Raw genomic sequence first — 18,311 nt, 5'->3', positions numbered from 1 at the left:
TGTTCGAAGCAACTCCTGCATTGTCTTGGCTGTGTGCTTAGGGTCATTGTCCTGTTGGAAGGTGAACCTTCACCCCAGTCCTGAGCAGGTTTTCATCAAGGATCTTACTTTGCTCTGTTAATCTTTCCATCAATCCTGACTAGTCTCCCAGTCCCTGCCACTGAAAAACATCCCCACAGCATGATGCTGGCACCTCCACCACTCTTCACCATAGGGATGGTACTAGGTTTCCTCCAGATGTGACGCTTGGCATTCAGGCAAAAGAGTTTTGGTTTCATTACATTTACATTTACATTTAAGTCATTTAGCAGACACTCTTATCCAGAGCGACTTACAAATTGGTGCATTCACCTTCTGACATCCAGTGGAACAGCCACTTTACAATAGTGCATCTAAATCTTTTAAGGGGGTGAGAAGGATTACTTTATCCTATCCTAGGTATTCCTTAAAGAGGTGGGGTTTCAGGTGTCTCCGGAAGGTGGTGATTGACTCCGCTGTCCTGGCGTCGTGAGGAGTTTGTTCCACCATTGGGGGCCAGAGCAGCGAACAGTTTTGACTGGGCTGAGCGGGGAACTGTACTTCCTCAGTGGTAGGGAGCGAGCAGGCCAGAGGTGGATGAACGCAGTGCCCTTGATTGGGTGTAGGGCCTGATCAGAGCCTGGAGGTACTGAGGTGCCGTTCCCCTCACAGCTCCGTAGGCAAGCACCATGGTCTTGTAGCGGATGCGAGCTTCAACTGGAAGCCAGTGGAGAGAGCGGAGGAGCGGGGTGACGTGAGAGAACTTGGGAAGGTTGAACACCAGACGGGCTGCGGCGTTCTGGATGAGTTGTAGGGGTTTAATGGCACAGGCAGGGAGCCCAGCCAACAGCGAGTTGCAGTAATCCAGACGGGAGATGACAAGTGCCTGGATTAGGACCTGCGCCGCTTCCTGTGTGAGGCAGGGTCGTACTCTGCGGATGTTGTAGAGCATGAACCTACAGGAACGGGCCACCGCCTTGATGTTAGTTGAGAACGACAGGGTGTTGTCCAGGATCACGCCAAGGTTCTTAGCGCTCTGGGAGGAGGACACAATGGAGTTTCCAACCGTGATGGCGAGATCATGGAACGGGCAGTCCTTCCCGGGAGGAAGAGCAGCTCCGTCTTGCCGAGGTTCAGCTTGAGGTGGTGATCCGTCATCCACACTGATATGTCTGCCAGACATGCAGAGATGCGATTAGCCACCTGGTCATCAGAAGGGGGAAAGGAGAAGATTAATTGTGTGTCGTCTGCATAGCAATGATAGGAGAGACCATGTGAGGTTATGACAGAGCCAAGTGACTTGGTGTATAGCGAGAATAGGAGAGGGCCTAGAACAGAGCCCTGGGGACACCAGTGGTGAGAGCGCGTGGTGAGGAGACAGATTCTCGCCACGCCACCTGGTAGGAGCGACCTGTCAGGTAGGACGCAATCCAAGCGTGGGCCGCGCCGGAGATGCCCAACTCGGAGAGGGTGGAGAGGAGGATCTGATGGTTCACAGTATCGAAGGCAGCCGATAGGTCTAGAAGGATGAGAGCAGAGGAGAGAGAGTTAGCTTTAGCAGTGCGGAGCGCCTCCGTGATACAGAGAAGAGCAGTCTCAGTTGAATGACTAGTCTTGAAACCTGACTGATTTGGATCAAGAAGGTCATTCTGAGAGAGATAGCGGGAGAGCTGGCCAAGGACGGCACGTTCAAGAGTTTTGGAGAAAAAGAAAGAAGGGATACTGGTCTGTAGTTGTTGACATCGGAGGGATCGAGTGTAGGTTTTTTCAGAAGGGGTGCAACTCTCGCTCTCTTGAAGACGGAAGGGACGTAGCCAGCGGTCAGGGATGAGTTGATGAGCGAGGTGAGGTAAGGGAGAAGGTCTCCGGAAATGGTCTGGAGAAGAGAGGAGGGGATAGGGTCAAGCGGGCAGGTTGTTGGGCGGCCGGCCGTCACAAGACGCAAGATTTCATCTGGAGAGAGAGGGGAGAAAGAGGTCAGAGCACAGGGTAGGGCAGTGTGAGCAGAACCAGCGGTGTTGTTTGACTTAGCAAACGAGGATCGGATGTCGTCGACCTTCTTTTCAAAATGGTTGACGAAGTCATCTGCAGAGAGGGAGGGGGGGGGATTCAGGAGGGAGGAGAAGGTGGCAAAGAGCTTCCTAGGGTTAGAGGCAGATGCTTGGAATTTAGAGTGGTAGAAAGTGGCTTTAGCAGCAGAGACAGAGGAGGAAAATGTAGAGAGGAGGGAGTGAAAGGATGCCAGGTTCGCAGGAAGGCGAGTTTTCCTCCATTTCCGCTCGGCTGCCCGGAGCCCTGTTCTGTGAGCTCGCAATGAGTCGTCGAGCCACGGAGCGGGAGGGGAGGACCATGCCGGCCTGGAGGATAGGGCACATAGAGAGTCAAAGGATGCAGAAAGGGAGGAGAGGAGGGTTGAGGAGGCAGAATCAGGAGATAGGTTGGAGAAGGTTTGAGCAGATGGAAGAGATGATAGGATGGAAGAGGAGAGAGTAGCGGGGGAGAGAGAGCGAAGGTTGGGATGGCGCGATACCATCCGAGTAGGGGCAGTGTGGGAAGTGTTGGATGAGAGCGAGAGGGAAAAGGATACAAGGTAGTGGTCGGAGACTTGGAGGGGAGTTGCAATGAGGTTAGTGGAAGAACAGCATCTAGTAAAGATGAGGTCGAGCGTATTGCCTGCCTTGTGAGTAGGGGGAAGGTGAGAGGGTGAGGTCAAAAGGAGAGGAGTGGAAAGAAGGAGGCAGAGAGGAATGAGTCAAAGGTAGACGTGGGGAGGTTAAAGTCGCCCAGAACTGTGAGAGGTGAGCCGTCCTCAGGAAAGGAGCTTATCAAGGCATCAAGCTCATTGATGAACTCTCAGAGGGAACCTGGAGGGCGATAAATGATAAGGATGTTAAGCTTGAAAGGGCTGGTATCTGTGACAGCATGGAATTCAAAGGAGGCGATAGACAGATGGGTAAGGGGAGAAAGAGAGAATGACCACTTGGGAGAGATGAGGATCCCGGTGCCACCACCCCGCTGACCAGAAGCTCTCGGGGTGTGCGAGAACACGTGGGCGGACGAAGAGAGAGCAGTAGGAGTAGCAGTGTTATCTGTGGTGATCCATGTTTCCGTCAGTGCCAAGAAGTCGAGGACTGGAGGGAGGCATAGGCTGAGATGAACTCTGCCTTGTTGGCCGCAGATCGGCAGTTCCAGAGGCGCGCTGGGACCACCAGATTAGGGTGGCCGCGGCCACGCGGTGTGGAGCGTTTGTATGGTCTGTGCAGAGAGGAGAGAACAGGGATAGACAGACACATAGTTGACAGGCTACAGAAAAGGCTACGCTAATGCAAGGAGATTGGAATGACAAGTGGACTACACGTCTCGAATGTTCAGAAAGTTAAGCTTACGTAGCAAGAATCTTATTGACTAAAATGATTAAAATGATACAGTACTGCTGAAGTAGGCTAGCTGGCAGTGGCTGCGTTGTTGACTTTGTAGGCTAGCTGGCAGTGGCTGCGTTGTTGACACTACACTAATCAAGTCGTTCCGTTGAGTGTAATAGTTTCTACAGTGCTGCTATTCGGGGGCTAGCTGGCTAGCTAGCAGTGTTGATTACGTTACGTTGCGTTAAAAGAACGACAATAGCTGGCTAGCTAACCTAGATAATTGCTCTAGACTACACAATTATCTTTGATACAAAGACGGCTATGTAGCTAGCTATTAGACCAGAGAATCTGGTCAGAGTCCGTTAGAGGCCTGGCAAAATCCAAGCGTGCTGTCAAGTGCCTTTTACTGAGGAGTGACTTCCGTCTGGCCACTCAACTATAAAGGCCTGATTGGTGGAGTGCTGCAGAGATGGTTGTCCTTCTGCAAGGTTCTCCCATCTCCAAATAAACCTGGATCTCTGTCAGTGACCATCAGGTTCTTGGTCATCTCCCTGACCAAGGCCCCTCTCCCACAATTGCTCAGTCTGGCCGGGCGGCCAGCTTTAGGAAGAGACTTGGTGGTTCCCAACTTCTTGCATTTTAAGAATGATGGATGCTACTGTGTTCTTGGGGATCTTCAAATGCTGCAGAAAGTGTCACTGTCAACTGTGGACCTTACATACAGGTGTGTGACTTTCCAAATGATGTCCAATCACTTGAATTTATTACAGGTGGACTCCAATCAAGTTGTAGAAACATCAAGGGTGATCAATGGAGACAGGATGAGCTCAACTTCGAGTCTCATAGCAAAGTGTTTGAATATTAATGTAAGTAACGTATCTGTTTTTATTTGTAATACATTTGCAAACATTTCTAAAAACCTGTTTTCTATTTGTTATTATGGGATATTGTGTGTAGCTTGATGAGGAAAAAAATAATTCAATACATTTTATAATAAGGCTGTAACGTAACATAATGGGGATAAAGTCAAGTGGTCTGAATACTTCCGAATGCACCCTATATACAAAGGTATGTGGACACCCCTTCAAATTTGTTGGTTTGTCTATTTCAGCCACACCTGTATAAAATTTCTGCCCTGCTAGAAATTTTGACAAGCTGACTTGTTGGAAAGTTGGCATCCTAGGACGGTGCCACGTTGAAAGTTACCGAGTTCGGTGTCCCCTCTCTGGTCAGTCTCACCGGAGGAAAGGAAGGAGTGAGCAGGGACCGTGAGAGGTGGTTGGGAAAAAATCATTTTGAATGGTCATCCAACTCGTAATTCCAAGTCAGAAACTCTGCCATCTTACTAGAGCTCAGACTTTTCAACCTGAAGATCACTGACGTCGTGATTTGACCTCGTTGACCATCAGACGCAGTCCAGTTAATCAAAAAAAGCGAATTATTTCAATTCATGCTCCACAGTGCCTCACAAGTGCTAAACCAATTGATCTATTTTGTTATCAAAGCTCCAGTTTTGAAATATAATATAATCTGATTAACAATATTGACAAGGCAATCATATAGCCAATATGCTGTGATAATGTACTAGGCCTACTGCCCAAACCTCATTCCTACAAAACTGTTAGTGTGAGGTTAATGTAAAAAAATATATATATGAGCAGGAAATCTCAGCTTGCGTTTTGACTGCGAAAGTTATATTGACTCAGAAAAGGTTGGTGACCACAGTTCTAGACAGTTCTGTGCTTCCAACTTTGTGTCAACGGTTTGGGGAAGCCCTTTCTTGTTTCAGCATGACAATGTCCCAGTGCACAAAGCGAGGTCCGTACAGAAATGGTTTGTCAAGATTGGTGTGGAAGAACTTGACTGGCCTGCACACAGCCCTGACCTCAACACATTTGGGATGAATTGGACCACAGACTTCAAGCCAGGCCTAATGGCCTAACATCCGTGCCCGACCGCACTAATGCTCGTGGCTGAGTGGAAGCAAGTCCCGCAGCAATGTTCCAACATCTAGTGGAAGAGTGGAGGCTGTTATAGCAGAAAAGGGGAGTTCACATACTTTTGGTCATGTAGTGTATCTAGCCAGCTAACATTACATTTTGAATTCCATACTGTAGCTAGATCACCTGGCATGTGCTGCACAATAGTGAGTGACTCACAAGGCTCCTGTACTCCCTGTTCACCCACAACTGCGTGGCCACGCACGCCTCCAACTCAATCATCAAGTTTGCGGACGACACAACAGTGGTAGGCTTGATTACCAACAACGACGAGACGGCCTACAGGGAGGAGGTGAGGGCCCTCGGAGTGTGGTGTCAGGAAAATAACCTCACACTCAACGTCAACAAAACTAAGGAGATGATTGTGGACTTCAGGAAACAGCAGAGGGAACACCCCCCTATCCACATCGATGGAACAGTAGTAGAGAGGGTAGCAAGTTTTAAGTTCCTCGGCATACACATCACAGACAAACTGAATTGGTCCACTCACACTGACAGCGTCGTGAAGAAGGTGCAGCAGCGCCTCTTCAACCTCAGGAGGCTGAAGAAATTCGGCTTGTCACCAAAAGCACTCACAAACTTCTACAGATGCACAATCGAGAGTATTCTGGCGGGCTGTATCACCGCCTGGTACGGCAACTGCTCCGCCCTCAACCGTAAGGCTCTCCAGAGGGTAGTGAGGTCTGCACAACGCATCACCGGGGGCAAACTACCTGCCCTCCAGGACACCTACACCACCCGATGTTACAGGAAGGCCATAAAGATCATCAAGGACATCAACCACCCGAACCACTGCCTGTTCACCCCGCTATCATCCAGAAGGCGAGGTCAGTACAGGTGCATCAAAGCTGGGACCGAGAGACTGAAAAACAGCTTCTATCTCAAGGCCATCAGACTGTTAAACAGCCACCACTAACATTGAGTGGCTGCTGCCAACACACTGTCATTGACACTGACCCAACTCCAGCCACTTTAATAATGGGATTGATGGGAAATGATGTAAATATATCACTAGCCACTTTAAACAATGCTACCTTATATAATGTTACTTACCCTACATTATTCATCTCATATGCATACGTATATACTGTACTTTACATCATCGACTGCATCCTTATGTAATACATGTATCACGAGCCACTTTAACTATGCCACTTTGTTTACTTTGTCTACATACTCATCTCATATGTTTATACTGTACTCGATACCATCTACTGTATGCTGCTCTGTACCATCACTCATTCATATATCCTTATGTACATATTCTTTATCCCCTTACACTGTGTATAAGACAGTAGTTTTGGAATTGTTAGTTAGATTACTTGTTGGTTATCACTGCATTGTCGGAACTAGAAGCACAAGCATTTCTCTACACTCGCATTAACATCTGCTAACCATGTGTATGTGACAAATACAATTTGATTTGATTTGATTTGATTTGATTCATTATTGTGTGGTTGTAAACAAACATCATGTGACTGGGGACTACCGGTAGGCTTCAAAATGAAAAATGTGACAGGTGAAATGAAGAAAGAGTTATTCTTTATCTCCAAATTGACTGCAGGTTTTTACTTAAAAAGTGTCATTTAGGAGGTAACCTGTGCCATCCACATCAAGGATGCTCCAGTCTCTGCTTTGGCTCATCTCAAATACATTTCCGTTACACATCTTCATTATTGGAGCCTCACAAGGCCATACAGGCACTGACCAGAAGGGTGCGAGAGTTCAGTAGCCCTGAGAGTCTGGTTTACTTAGCTTTCTCAAGACCTCTTTCAACTGGCAATTACTTTCAGAGCATTAGTAATCTGCAAATGACTAATTACTGATGCCGGAGCCAGTAAAGTTGCTAAGTGTTACTTGTTGAAAAGGTCTGATTGTTGCCTGAAGTGCTTCTCATCCTGGCAGCTTACTGAGGGTAATTCTTAGTTGCTACATATAGCCTAGCAGTGCCATTATGTTATAAAGACAAGAATATTCAGGGAATATTGTTTTGCCAGTTGCTATGTTCCCTTCAACAAAATCCAATCTGTCTCTCTGAGATTGCAAGTTGGTAAATCCGTAACATCCTCCATGTGAACCCAGGCAAGGTTGGTTTTGTGCCGGACTGGAGCCTGTCTGTCTCTCTGCAGCACTGATATCAATGTCTTGGGGGTCTGTAGACCTCAGCCCTGGCTGAGACAGACTTCCCCAGAAGGAAATCACAGAGCATGAGAGAAAGGAGAGGGAAATGCAGAGACTAGTCACCCATGAGGCTTTTGTTGCCACAGTTGAGTGGTGTAAAAGCAGACTGTGCTACTCCCAGCTTTGTGCCGGGCCATGGTTCATCACCACACTCAGTACACATGAGCTCCCTGTGTGAATAGGCAGGACTGTGGGGGAATCACCACAACAACACCCCCTCAGAGACGCCTGTGTACACTCAGTTCCCACCCACTGTAGACCCAGGAGGTGTCTAACATGGCACTCTATTCCCTTTTTATAGTGTGCTATTTTTTTTAACCGAGTCAAAGGGTGCACAGTAGTGCACTATTTAGGGAATAGGGTGCCAATTGGAATGCAGTTCCAGGAAGTGTGACAATAGAAATCATCAGGGCCTCAGAGAATATGGAGATTTAGTCTTATACAAGGCTTAATGAGCAGGCTCTCTCCTCAGTCCCATGGAAATCCTATAGATGTTAAACAAAGCTCTGTGTGGCTGTGCAACACATGATTTCCTTTCACTTCTTGGGCCAGTTGGATTTGCCTCACATGTCGTCTTTGGACTTGCGTACTGTCTTTAGATTTGACAGAGTAAATTGTGGAATGTGCCAGCCTTTAAAACTTTTTTTAAAATTGAAAGTATCTACAAATAATTTTCTTCTCTAGGCCTTCTATGCACTTAGGCAAGACAACAGATGCTAGCCTACTTTTAGGTTATAACTACTTTACTACCAGGCTCATTTATAAACGTGAAGCAACTGGGGTTTACACTGTGTTAATAATGGAATTGACTGAACCAGATAAAGGCCTCCTTCTTAATTTCTGCTGTCTTGGTGCTTGGTGTGTTGGTGAATTGATACCCTGCTGTATGGGAATTGTGGGGGCTTGTTCAGGGTCCCTAAGCCTCAGCATTCTTTGAGAGCCTGAGTGAATATCGAGATTCTGAGCATATGTCAGCCATGCAGTGGTGAAGCAGGTGCTGTGTCCACACATTCTGATTCCCACCACTATGTTTCCCTCCCTGGTGGGCACTGTGCATTGTGGCTCCTCCGCTGGTTCACACACTCATAATAGGCTATGCTTCCTTATACCAAAGATATGACTGCACTTGAGCAGTGAGTTCAACTGCAATCAGAGGATTACAAATATTATAGGAAATAGCCCAGTTATTTCCTTTGTATTATTTCCTCTCACCTTTATACTGAATACTGCATTGTTGGGAAAGAGCTTGCAAGTAAGCATTTCACTGTTCTGTTTTACATCTACTGTATACAGTGCATGTGACAAAGTTGATACTTGAAACTCATTGAAAATGACTAAAGTGTTTGATGGTTTACCAGGTCTACATTCTCCATGGAATAGCTCTATGTGATGTCACTGCCAGATTATGTAAATAGTCTGTTTTTGGCAGCAGGTAGCCTAGCAGTTAAGAGCATTGAGCCAGTAACCGAAAGGTTGCTGGTTCGAATCCCCGAGCTGGCAAGGTGCAAAAAAACTGCTGTTCTGCCCCTTGAGCAAGGCAGTTAACCACCACCAACAACTGCTCTCCGGGCACCAATGATGTGGATGTCAATTTAATGCATTCAGTTGTGGAACTGATGAGGTATCCCCCTTTTCTCTGTTATTTGAGGTTCTCTAAGCTGCTGTATTTTCAAACCAATTGCTAACCAAACTCATTTGGATAGGCCTCGTTCCAAGACAATTAACTGAAACAGTCAGGAGAGGGCAGTAAATGTACATTCTAACAAATCAGTGAATGTTTCTGTTTTAAAAGTGATGCAGCTTGTTTATAAATATGGTAAAGTAACTACTTATTCATATTTGTGTGGTTCTCATTAACAAACCTTTAGTATGCATGCCCTACTGAGCTGTTGCCAAAGCCCAAAGTTTTTGCCATAATAACATTTCTGTGAAGATATAGGGGAAAACAGACTTAAAGCTTACGAGGATTCACTCTTATTTGTTGTGTTAAAATGGTATCAACCTATGGCGTGTTGAGAACGTGGGGCGTGTCGAGAACGTGGACAATAATGTTGAGTGTGGGTGAAGAGAATTGATCAACAAAAAAAGAGGGTGCAGAGGATCATGTTGAGGAGCTGAGATGGAGTCCAATTAAGTATTGAGCATGCAACTCCCTGCTCACGGTATACTTGCCTGTGCTCGCAAATCTACAATGACATGTTAATAAAATATGATTGGCAGCCTTGACCAATCATAATAATAATAATAATATATGCCATTTAGCTGACGCTTTTATCCAAAGCGACTTACAGTCATGTGTGCATACATTCTACGTATGGGTGGTCCCGGGAATCGAACCCACTACCCTGGCGTTACAAGCGCCATGCTCTACCAACTGAGCCACAGAAGGAATCATAGCACTGCTTTTTGTTACAATGCCATTGATTGGCTAGCTAAATGTAATGCGTGAACCATACATGACGTTTACATCCCCAGGTATTTTGATTTTACCTTTATTTAACCAGGTAGGCTAGTTGAGAACAAGTTCTCATTTACAACTGCGACCTGGCCAAGATAAAGCAAAGCAGTGCGACACAAACAACAACACAGAGTTACACATGGAATAAACAAACGTACAGACAATAAAACAATAGAAAAAATCTATATACAGTGTGTGCAAATGAAGTAAGATTAGGGAGGTAAGGCAATAAATGGGCCGTAGTGGAGAAGTAATTATAATTTGTCAATTAAACACTGGAGTGATAGATGTGCAGAAGATGAATGTTCAAGTAGAGATACTGGGGTGCAAAAGGATCAAAAAAATAAATAACAATATGGGGATGAGGTACTTGGATGGGCAAGTTACAGATTGGCTATGTACAGGTGTAATGATCTGTGAGCTGCTCTGACAGCTGATGCTTAAAGTTAGTGAGGGAGATATGAGTCTCCAGCTTAAGTGATTTTTGCAGTTCGTTCCAGTCATTGGCAGCAGAGAACTGGAAGGAAAGGCGAACAAAGAAGGAATTGGCTTTGGGGGTGACCAGTGAAATGTACCTGCTGGAGCGCGTGCTATGGGTGGGTGCTGCTTTGGTGACCAGTGAGCTGAGATAAGGTGGGGCTTTACCTAGCAAAGACTTATAGATGACCTGGAGCCAGTGGGTTTGGCGACGAATATCGAGGGCCAGCCAACAAGAGCATATAGGTCGCAGCGGTGGCTAGTATATGGGGCTTTGGTGACCAAGCGGATGGCACTGTGATAGACTGAATCCAATTTTCTGAGTAGAGTGTTGGAGGCTATTTTGTAAATGACATCGCCAAAGTCAAGGATCGGTAGGATAGTCAGTTTTACAAGGGTATGTTTGGCAGCATAAGTGAAGGAGGGTGTGTTGCGAAATAGGAAACCGATTCTAGATTTGATTTTGGATAGGAGAGGCTTAATGTGAGTCTGGAAGGAGAGTTTACAGTCTAACCAGACACCTAGGTATTTGTAGTTGTCCACATATTCTAAGTCAGAACCGTCCAGCGTAGTGATGTCCTTCGGGCGGGCTGGCAGGTGCGGGCAACAATCCGTTGAAGAGCATGCATTTAGTTTTACTAGCATTTAAGAGCAGTTGGAGGCCACGGAAGGAGAGTTGTATGGCATTGAAGCTTGTTTGGAGGTTTGATAATTAACACAGTTTCCAAAGAAGGGCTAGAAGTATACAGAATCGTGTCGTCTGCATAGAGGTGGATCAGAGAATCACCAGCAGCAAGAGCGACATCATTGATGTATACAAAGAAAAGAGTCAGCCCCAGAATTGAACCCTGTGGCACCCCCATAGAGACTGCCAGATTTCCAGACAACAGGCCCTCTGATTTGACACACTGAACTCTGAAAAGAGTCAGCCCCAGAAATGAACCCTGTGGCACCCCCATAGAGACTGCCAGAGGTCCAGACAACAGGCCCTCCAGTTTGACACACTGAACTCTGAGAAGTAATTGGTGAACCAGGCGAGGCAGTCATTTAAGGTCAAAAGTCTTGGCCAGGTCAATGAATACGGCTGCACAGTATTGTCTTTTATCGATGGCGGTTATGATATTGTTTAATACCTTGAGCATGGCTGAGGTGCACCCATGACCAGCTCGGAAACCAGATTGCATAGCGGAGAAGGTACTGTAGGATTCGAATTGGTCGGTGATCTGTTTGTATACTCGGCTTTCGAAGACCTTAGAAAGGCAGGTTAGGGTATATATAGCTCTGTAACAGTTTGGATCTAGAGTGTCTCCTCCTTCGAAGAGGGGGATTACCGCGGCAGCTTTCCAATCTTTGGGGATCTCAGACGATACGAAAGACAGGTTGAACAGGCTAGTAATAGGGGTTGCAACAATTGCCACGGTTAATTTAGAAATAAAGGGTCCAGATTGTATAGCCCAGCTGATTTGTAGGGGTCCAGATTTTGCAACTCTTTCAGAACAGCAGCTATCTGGATTTGGGTGAAGGAGAAATGGGGTAGGTGTCACGAGTCCGACCGAGGTGTCTCCCCTTCCCGGGCGGTTGGCGCTCGGCGGTCGTCGTCACCGGCCTATTAGCTGCCACTGATTGTTTTTCCTCTCCCTCCTTGTATGTTTAGTGGTAGCACCTGTTCATGATTAAATCAGCTAATTAGTTTGTCTTTATTAGACAGCCGGCCCGCCTGGTTGTTGTGCGGGATTATTGCAGTGTAACCTTCGGCTCTGTTGTTAGAAGTACGTGTTAGTGCCTGGTCGTTACTTTTCCGTTGTACATTCTCATGCCCTGTGTTTGGGGCCGTTACTATTGTGAGCACCCTGGGATGCGTTGGCGCTATTAAAGACGCACAGCTTTGCACTCACTGTCTCCTGCGTTTGACTCCACACACCTACGACACCTGAAGTGTTACAGAATCCCGCACCTAAATAAAATCGAATGGAGTCAGCAGGAGCAGCAGCCAACCCTCTCCCATCGATGGAGGAACGGGTTCTCCACCACACCACCATTCTCCATCGGATCGGATCCGCGATGGATCAAGTGATGGAGAGAATGGACCGATGGGAGAGGAGTGGTCTCCTCTCTCCACCTTCGGCACCCCGACTCCGGACTCCCCATCACTCGACTCCAGCACCCTTCGTCTGACGCTACCGAGGGCTTATGATGGAGCGGCGGGAGGTTGCCAGGGGTTTCTGCTTCAGCTGGAGCTATACCTGGCCACCGTTAGACCCACTCCCTCAGGAGCGGAGAGGGTGAGTGTCCTCATCTCCTGCCTCACGGGTCGTGCTCTGGAGTGGGCGAACGCAGTCTGGAATGGCCCAGACTCAGCGGGAGCACTACCCAGAGTTTTCCTGCCGCTTCCGTGCCGTATTTGATCACCCTATAGACGGCCGAGCGGTGGGAGAACGACTTTTCCATCTCAGGCAGGAGAGGAGGAGCGCCCAGGATTACGCGCTGGAGTTCCGGACCTTGGCAGCCGGATCTGGGTGGAACGACAGGGCCCTTATGGACCACTACAGGTGTGGTCTCCGAGAGGACGTCCGCCGGGAGTTAGCGTGTCGGGACACCACTCTGTCACTGGATCAGCTGATTGACATGTCCATTCGACTGGACAATCTGCTGGCTGCCCGCGGGCGTTCAGAGAGGGTCCTGTGCGTTCCACCACCCAGCCCCTCCGCTCCCATTCCGATGGAGTTGGGAGGGGCTGCGCCGAGGGGTACCGGAGGAGGAGGCCTTCCCTGCACCAACTGTGGTCGGAGAGGACACACGTCTGATCGGTGCTGGGGGGGTCCGTCTGGGAGTAGAGATGGCAGGCGGAACGCTTCTCGGTCACCCCAGGTGAGTCAGCATCAGACTCACCCAGAATCCCTTGTTGGCCATATGTTTGTCTTAATCTCTTTCCTTCACTTTTTTTCCCTCTTCCCAGCATAGGGCGCTAGTCGATTCAGGCGCAGCTGGGAACTTTATGGATCGCGGACTCGCCCTTAAGTTAAGGGTTCCGCTGGTGCCGATAGATTCTCCTTTCCCCGTGCACTCCCTAGATAGCCGGCCATTAGGGTCAGGGATGGTCGGGAGACCACGGTCCCACTGGACATGGTGACGCAGGGGAATCATAGGGAGCGTATCAGTTTTTATTATTGATTCGCCTGCGTTTCCAGTGGTGCTGGGGACTCCTGGCTGGCCCGGCACAATCCTAAAATTTCGTGGAGACAAGGGGTTCTCCAGGGGTGGTCAGAGGAGTGTTCTGGAAGGTGTTTGGGAGTTTCCATCGGTGCCACGTCGGTGGAGAGTCCAGACCAGGGTTCCACGGTGTGCATTCCCCCGAGTATGCCGATTTGGCAATCGCTTTCAGTAAAGTGAAAGCGACTAAATTACCACCTTATCGACCGGGAAGGGATTGTACGATAGATCTCCAGGTAGACGCTGCGCTTCCCAAGAGTCATGTGTACCCGCTGTCCCAGGAGGAGACGTTGGCAATGGAGACATATGTCACGGAGTCGCTGGGACAGGGGTACATTCGGCCCTCCATTTCACCCGTCTCCTCGAGTTTCTTTTTGTGAGGAAAAAGGAGGGAGGTTTGCGTCCGTGTATCGATTATAGAGGTCTAAACGCCATCACAGTGGGGTATAGTTACCCTCTACCTCTCATCGCTACGGCGGTGGAATCGTTCCACGGAGCGCAGTTCTTCACAAAACTGGATCTCAGGAGCGCGTATAGTCTGGTGCGTATTCGGAAGGGAGACGAGTGGAAAACCGCATTTAGTACTACATCCGGCCACTATGAGTACCTCGTCATGCCGTATGGGTTAAAGAATGCTCCAGCCGTTTTCCAATCCTTTGTAGACGAGATTCTCAGGGACCTGTGCGGTCAGGGGTGGTTGTTTATATCGATGACATTCTGATCTACTCGGCCACTCACACCGCGCATGTGTCTCTGGTGCGCAAAGTGCTTGGAAGACTGCTGGAGCATGACCTATACGTCAAGGCTGAGAAATGCGTGTTCTCTAAACGAGCCGTCTCTTTTCTGGGATATCGCATTTCCACCTCGGGGGTGGTGATGGAGGGTGAACGCATTAGGGCCGTGCGTAATTGGCCGACTCCAACCACGGTAAAGGAGGTGCAGCGGTTTTTGGGTTTTGCCAACTACTACCGGAGGTTTATCCGGGGTTTTGGCCAGATAGCGGCTCCCATTACCTCACTGCTGGGGGGGGGCCCGGTGCGATTGCAGTGGTCAGCACAGGCGGACAGGGCATTCAACAAGTTGAAGGCGCTGTTCACTGAGGCGCCCGTGTTGGCGCATCCGGATCCCTCTCTAGCATTCATAGTGGAGGTGGACGCGTCCGAGGCTGGGGTGGGTGCCGTGCTATCACAGCGCTCGGGTACGCCACCAAAACTCCGCCCCTGCGCTTTCTTCTCAAGGAAGCTCAGCCCAGCGGAGCGTAACTATGATGTGGGGGACCGGGAGTTGCTAGCGGTGGTTAGAGCTCTGAAGGTGTGGAGACACTGGCTTGAGGGGCTAAGCACCCTTTTCTCATCTGGACCGACCACCAGAATCTGGAGTATATTCGGGCTGCAAGGAGACTTAACCCACGTCAGGCAAGGTGGGCCATATTCTTCACCCGGTTCCGGTTTACTTTGTCTTATAGACCGGGCTCCCAGAACGTGAAGGCTGACGCACTGTCCCGCCTTTACGACACCGAGGATGGGTCCACCGAACCTACTCCCATCCTTCCCGCCTCTAAGCTGGTAGCCCCAGTGGTATGGGAGGTGGACTCGGACATCGAGCGGGCGTTACGGGCTGAACCCGCGCCTCCTCAGTGTCCAGCGGGGCGAAGGTACGTGCCGCTTGATGTTCGGGACAAGCTGATTCGGTGGGCTCACGTCCTACCCTCCTCGGGTCACCCTGGGGTGACGAGGACAGTGGGAGCCTTCAGGGGAGGTATTGGTGGCCTACGTTGGTTAAGGACGTTAAGGGTTATGTCTCCTCTTGCTCAGTGTGCGCTCAGAGTAAGGCTCCTAGGCACCTTCCTAGAGGGAAGCTACAACCCCTCCCCGTTCCACAGCGGCCATGGTCACATCTGTCCATAGATTTCCTGACCGATCTTCCGCCGTCTCAGGGAACACCGCGGTTCTAGTGATTGTGGATCGGTTTTCTAAGTCCTGCCGTCTCCTCCCGTTGCCCGGTATCCCTACAGCCCTGCAGACTGCGGAGGCATTATTTACCCATGTCTTTCGGCACTACGGGGTGCCGGAGGACATCGTTTCTGATCGGGGCCCCAATTCACGTCTCGGGTATGGAGAGCGTTCATGGAACGTTTGGGGGTCTCTGTCAGCCTGACCTCCGGTTATCACCCGAGAGTAATGGGCAGGTGGAGAGATTGAACCAGGAGGTGGGTAGGTTTCTGCGGTCGTATTGCCAGGATCGGCCAGGGGAGTGGGCACGATACATTCCCTGGGCTGAAATGGCTCAGAACTCACTACGCCACTCCTCTACTAACGTGTCCCCTTTTCAGTGTGTGTTGGGATACCAGCCGGTCCTGGCACCATGGCATCCGAGCCAGACCGAGGCTCCTGCGGTGGAGGAATGGGTACAGCGCTCCAAGGAGACCTGGAGGGCCGTCCAGGAGTCTCTACGACAAGCGAGTGGACGGCAGAAGAGGAGTGCTGACCGCCACCGCAGTGAGGCCCCGTGTTTGTACCGGGGGACAGGGTCTGGCTCTCGACCCGAAACCTACCTCTCCGCTTGCCCTGCCGGAAGCTGGGTCCGCAGTGTGTAGGGCCCTTTAAAGTCCTGAGGAGAATAAACGAGGTGTGTTATCGATTACAACTCCCTTCCTATTATCGAATTAACCCCTCGTTTCATGTGTCTCTCCTCAGGCCGGTGGTAGCTGGTCCCCTGCAGGACAGTGAGGTACCGGAGGTCCCTCCCCCCTCTGGACATCGAGGGGACCCCGGCGTACACGATCCGGGCCATTCTGGACTCAAGACGCCGGGTGAGGGGCCTGCAGTACCTCGTGGACTGGGAGGGGTACGGTCCGGAGGAGAGGTGCTGGGTACCGGTGAGGGACATCTTGGATCCATCCATGTTGAGGGATTTCCATCGCCTCCATCCGGATCGCCCTGCACCTCGTCCTCCGGGGCGACCTCGAGGCCGGTGTCGGCGCGCTGCGGGAGCCGCGCGTCAGGAGGGGGTACTGTCACGAGTCCGACCGAGGGTGTCTCCCCTTCCCGGGCGGTTGGCGCTCGGCGGTCGTCGTCACCGGCCTATTAGCTGCCACTGATTGTTTTTCCTCTCCCTCCTTGTATGTTTAGTGGTAGCACCTGTTCATGATTAAATCAGCTAATTAGTTTGTCTTTATTAGACAGCCGGCCCGCCTGGTTGTTGTGCGGGATTATTGCAGTGTAACCTTCGGCTCTGTTGTTAGAAGTACGTGTTAGTGCCTGGTCGTTACTTTTCCGTTGTACATTCTCATGCCCTGTGTTTGGGGCCGTTACTATTGTGAGCACCCTGGGATGCGTTGGCGCTATTAAAGACGCACAGCTTTGCACTCACTGTCTCCTGCGTTTGACTCCACACACCTACGACACCTGAAGTGTTACAGTAGGCTTGGGCAAGTTGTTGTGGAGGGTGCAGTGCTGTTTTCCGGGGTAGGGGTAGCCAGGTGGAAAGCATGGCCATCCATAGAAAAATGCTTATTGAAATTCTCAATTATCGTGGATTTATCGGTGATGACAGTGTTTCCTAGCCTCAGTGCAGTGGGCAGCTGGTAGGAGGTGCTCTTATTCTCCATGGACTTTACAGTGTCCCAGAACTTTTTGGAGTTTGTGCTACAGGATGCAAATTTCTGTTTGAAAAGGCTAGCCTTAGCTTTCCTAACTGCATATTGTGGGGACTATACAGTGCTAATGCAGTACGACACATGTTGTTTTTGTGCTGGTCAGGGACAGTCAGGTCTGGAGTGAACCAAGGGCTATATCTGTTCCTGGTTTTGAATGGGGCATGCTTATTTAAGAGGGTGAGGAAAGCACTTTTTTAAAGAATAACCAGGCATCCTCTACTGATGGAATGGGGTCAATATCCTTCCAGGATACCCGAGCCAGGTCAATTAGAAAGACCTGCCAGCTGAAGTGTTTTAGGGAGCGTTTGACAGTGATGAGGGGTGGTCGTTTGACCGCAGACCAATTACAGACGCAGGCAATAAGGCGGTGATCGCTGAGATTCTGGTTGAAGACAGCAGAGTTGTATTTAGAGGGCAGGTTGGTCAGGATGATATCTATTTCAGGATTTTTGTTGGCCTTCCTTAGCCAGGATCCAGACACGGCTAGGACATCCGGGTTGGCAGAGTGTGCTAAAGCAGTGAATAAAACAAACTTAGGGAGGATGCTTCTAATGTTAACATGCATGAAACCAAGGCTTTTATGGTTACAGAAGTCAACAAATGAGAGCGGCTAGGGAAAGGGAGTGGAGCTAGGCGCTGCAGGGCCTGGATTAACCTCTACATCATCAGAGGAACAGAGGAGGAGGAGTACAAGGGTAACGCTAAAGGCTATAAGAACTGGTCGTCCAGTGCGTTCGGAACAGCGAGTAAAAGGAGCAGGTTTCTGGGCGCGGAAGAATAGATTCAAGGCATAATGTACATAATGTATGGTAGGATGTGAATACAGTGGAGGTAAACCTAGACATTGAGTAGGTAGCTAGCCACATTGCAACATGGAGGACTCCCCGCAAGGTGATTCTTCTTTTACTTAAAAAAGCTCGCTAGCCAATTCATCCTAATGCTTT

This window comes from Oncorhynchus keta, chromosome 21 (genome assembly GCF_023373465.1).
Source record: "Oncorhynchus keta strain PuntledgeMale-10-30-2019 chromosome 21, Oket_V2, whole genome shotgun sequence".
Classification (NCBI taxonomy): Eukaryota; Metazoa; Chordata; class Actinopteri; order Salmoniformes; family Salmonidae; genus Oncorhynchus; species Oncorhynchus keta.
The sequence above is the reverse complement of the archived record's forward strand: the minus strand, read 5'-3'. Positions refer to the sequence as shown.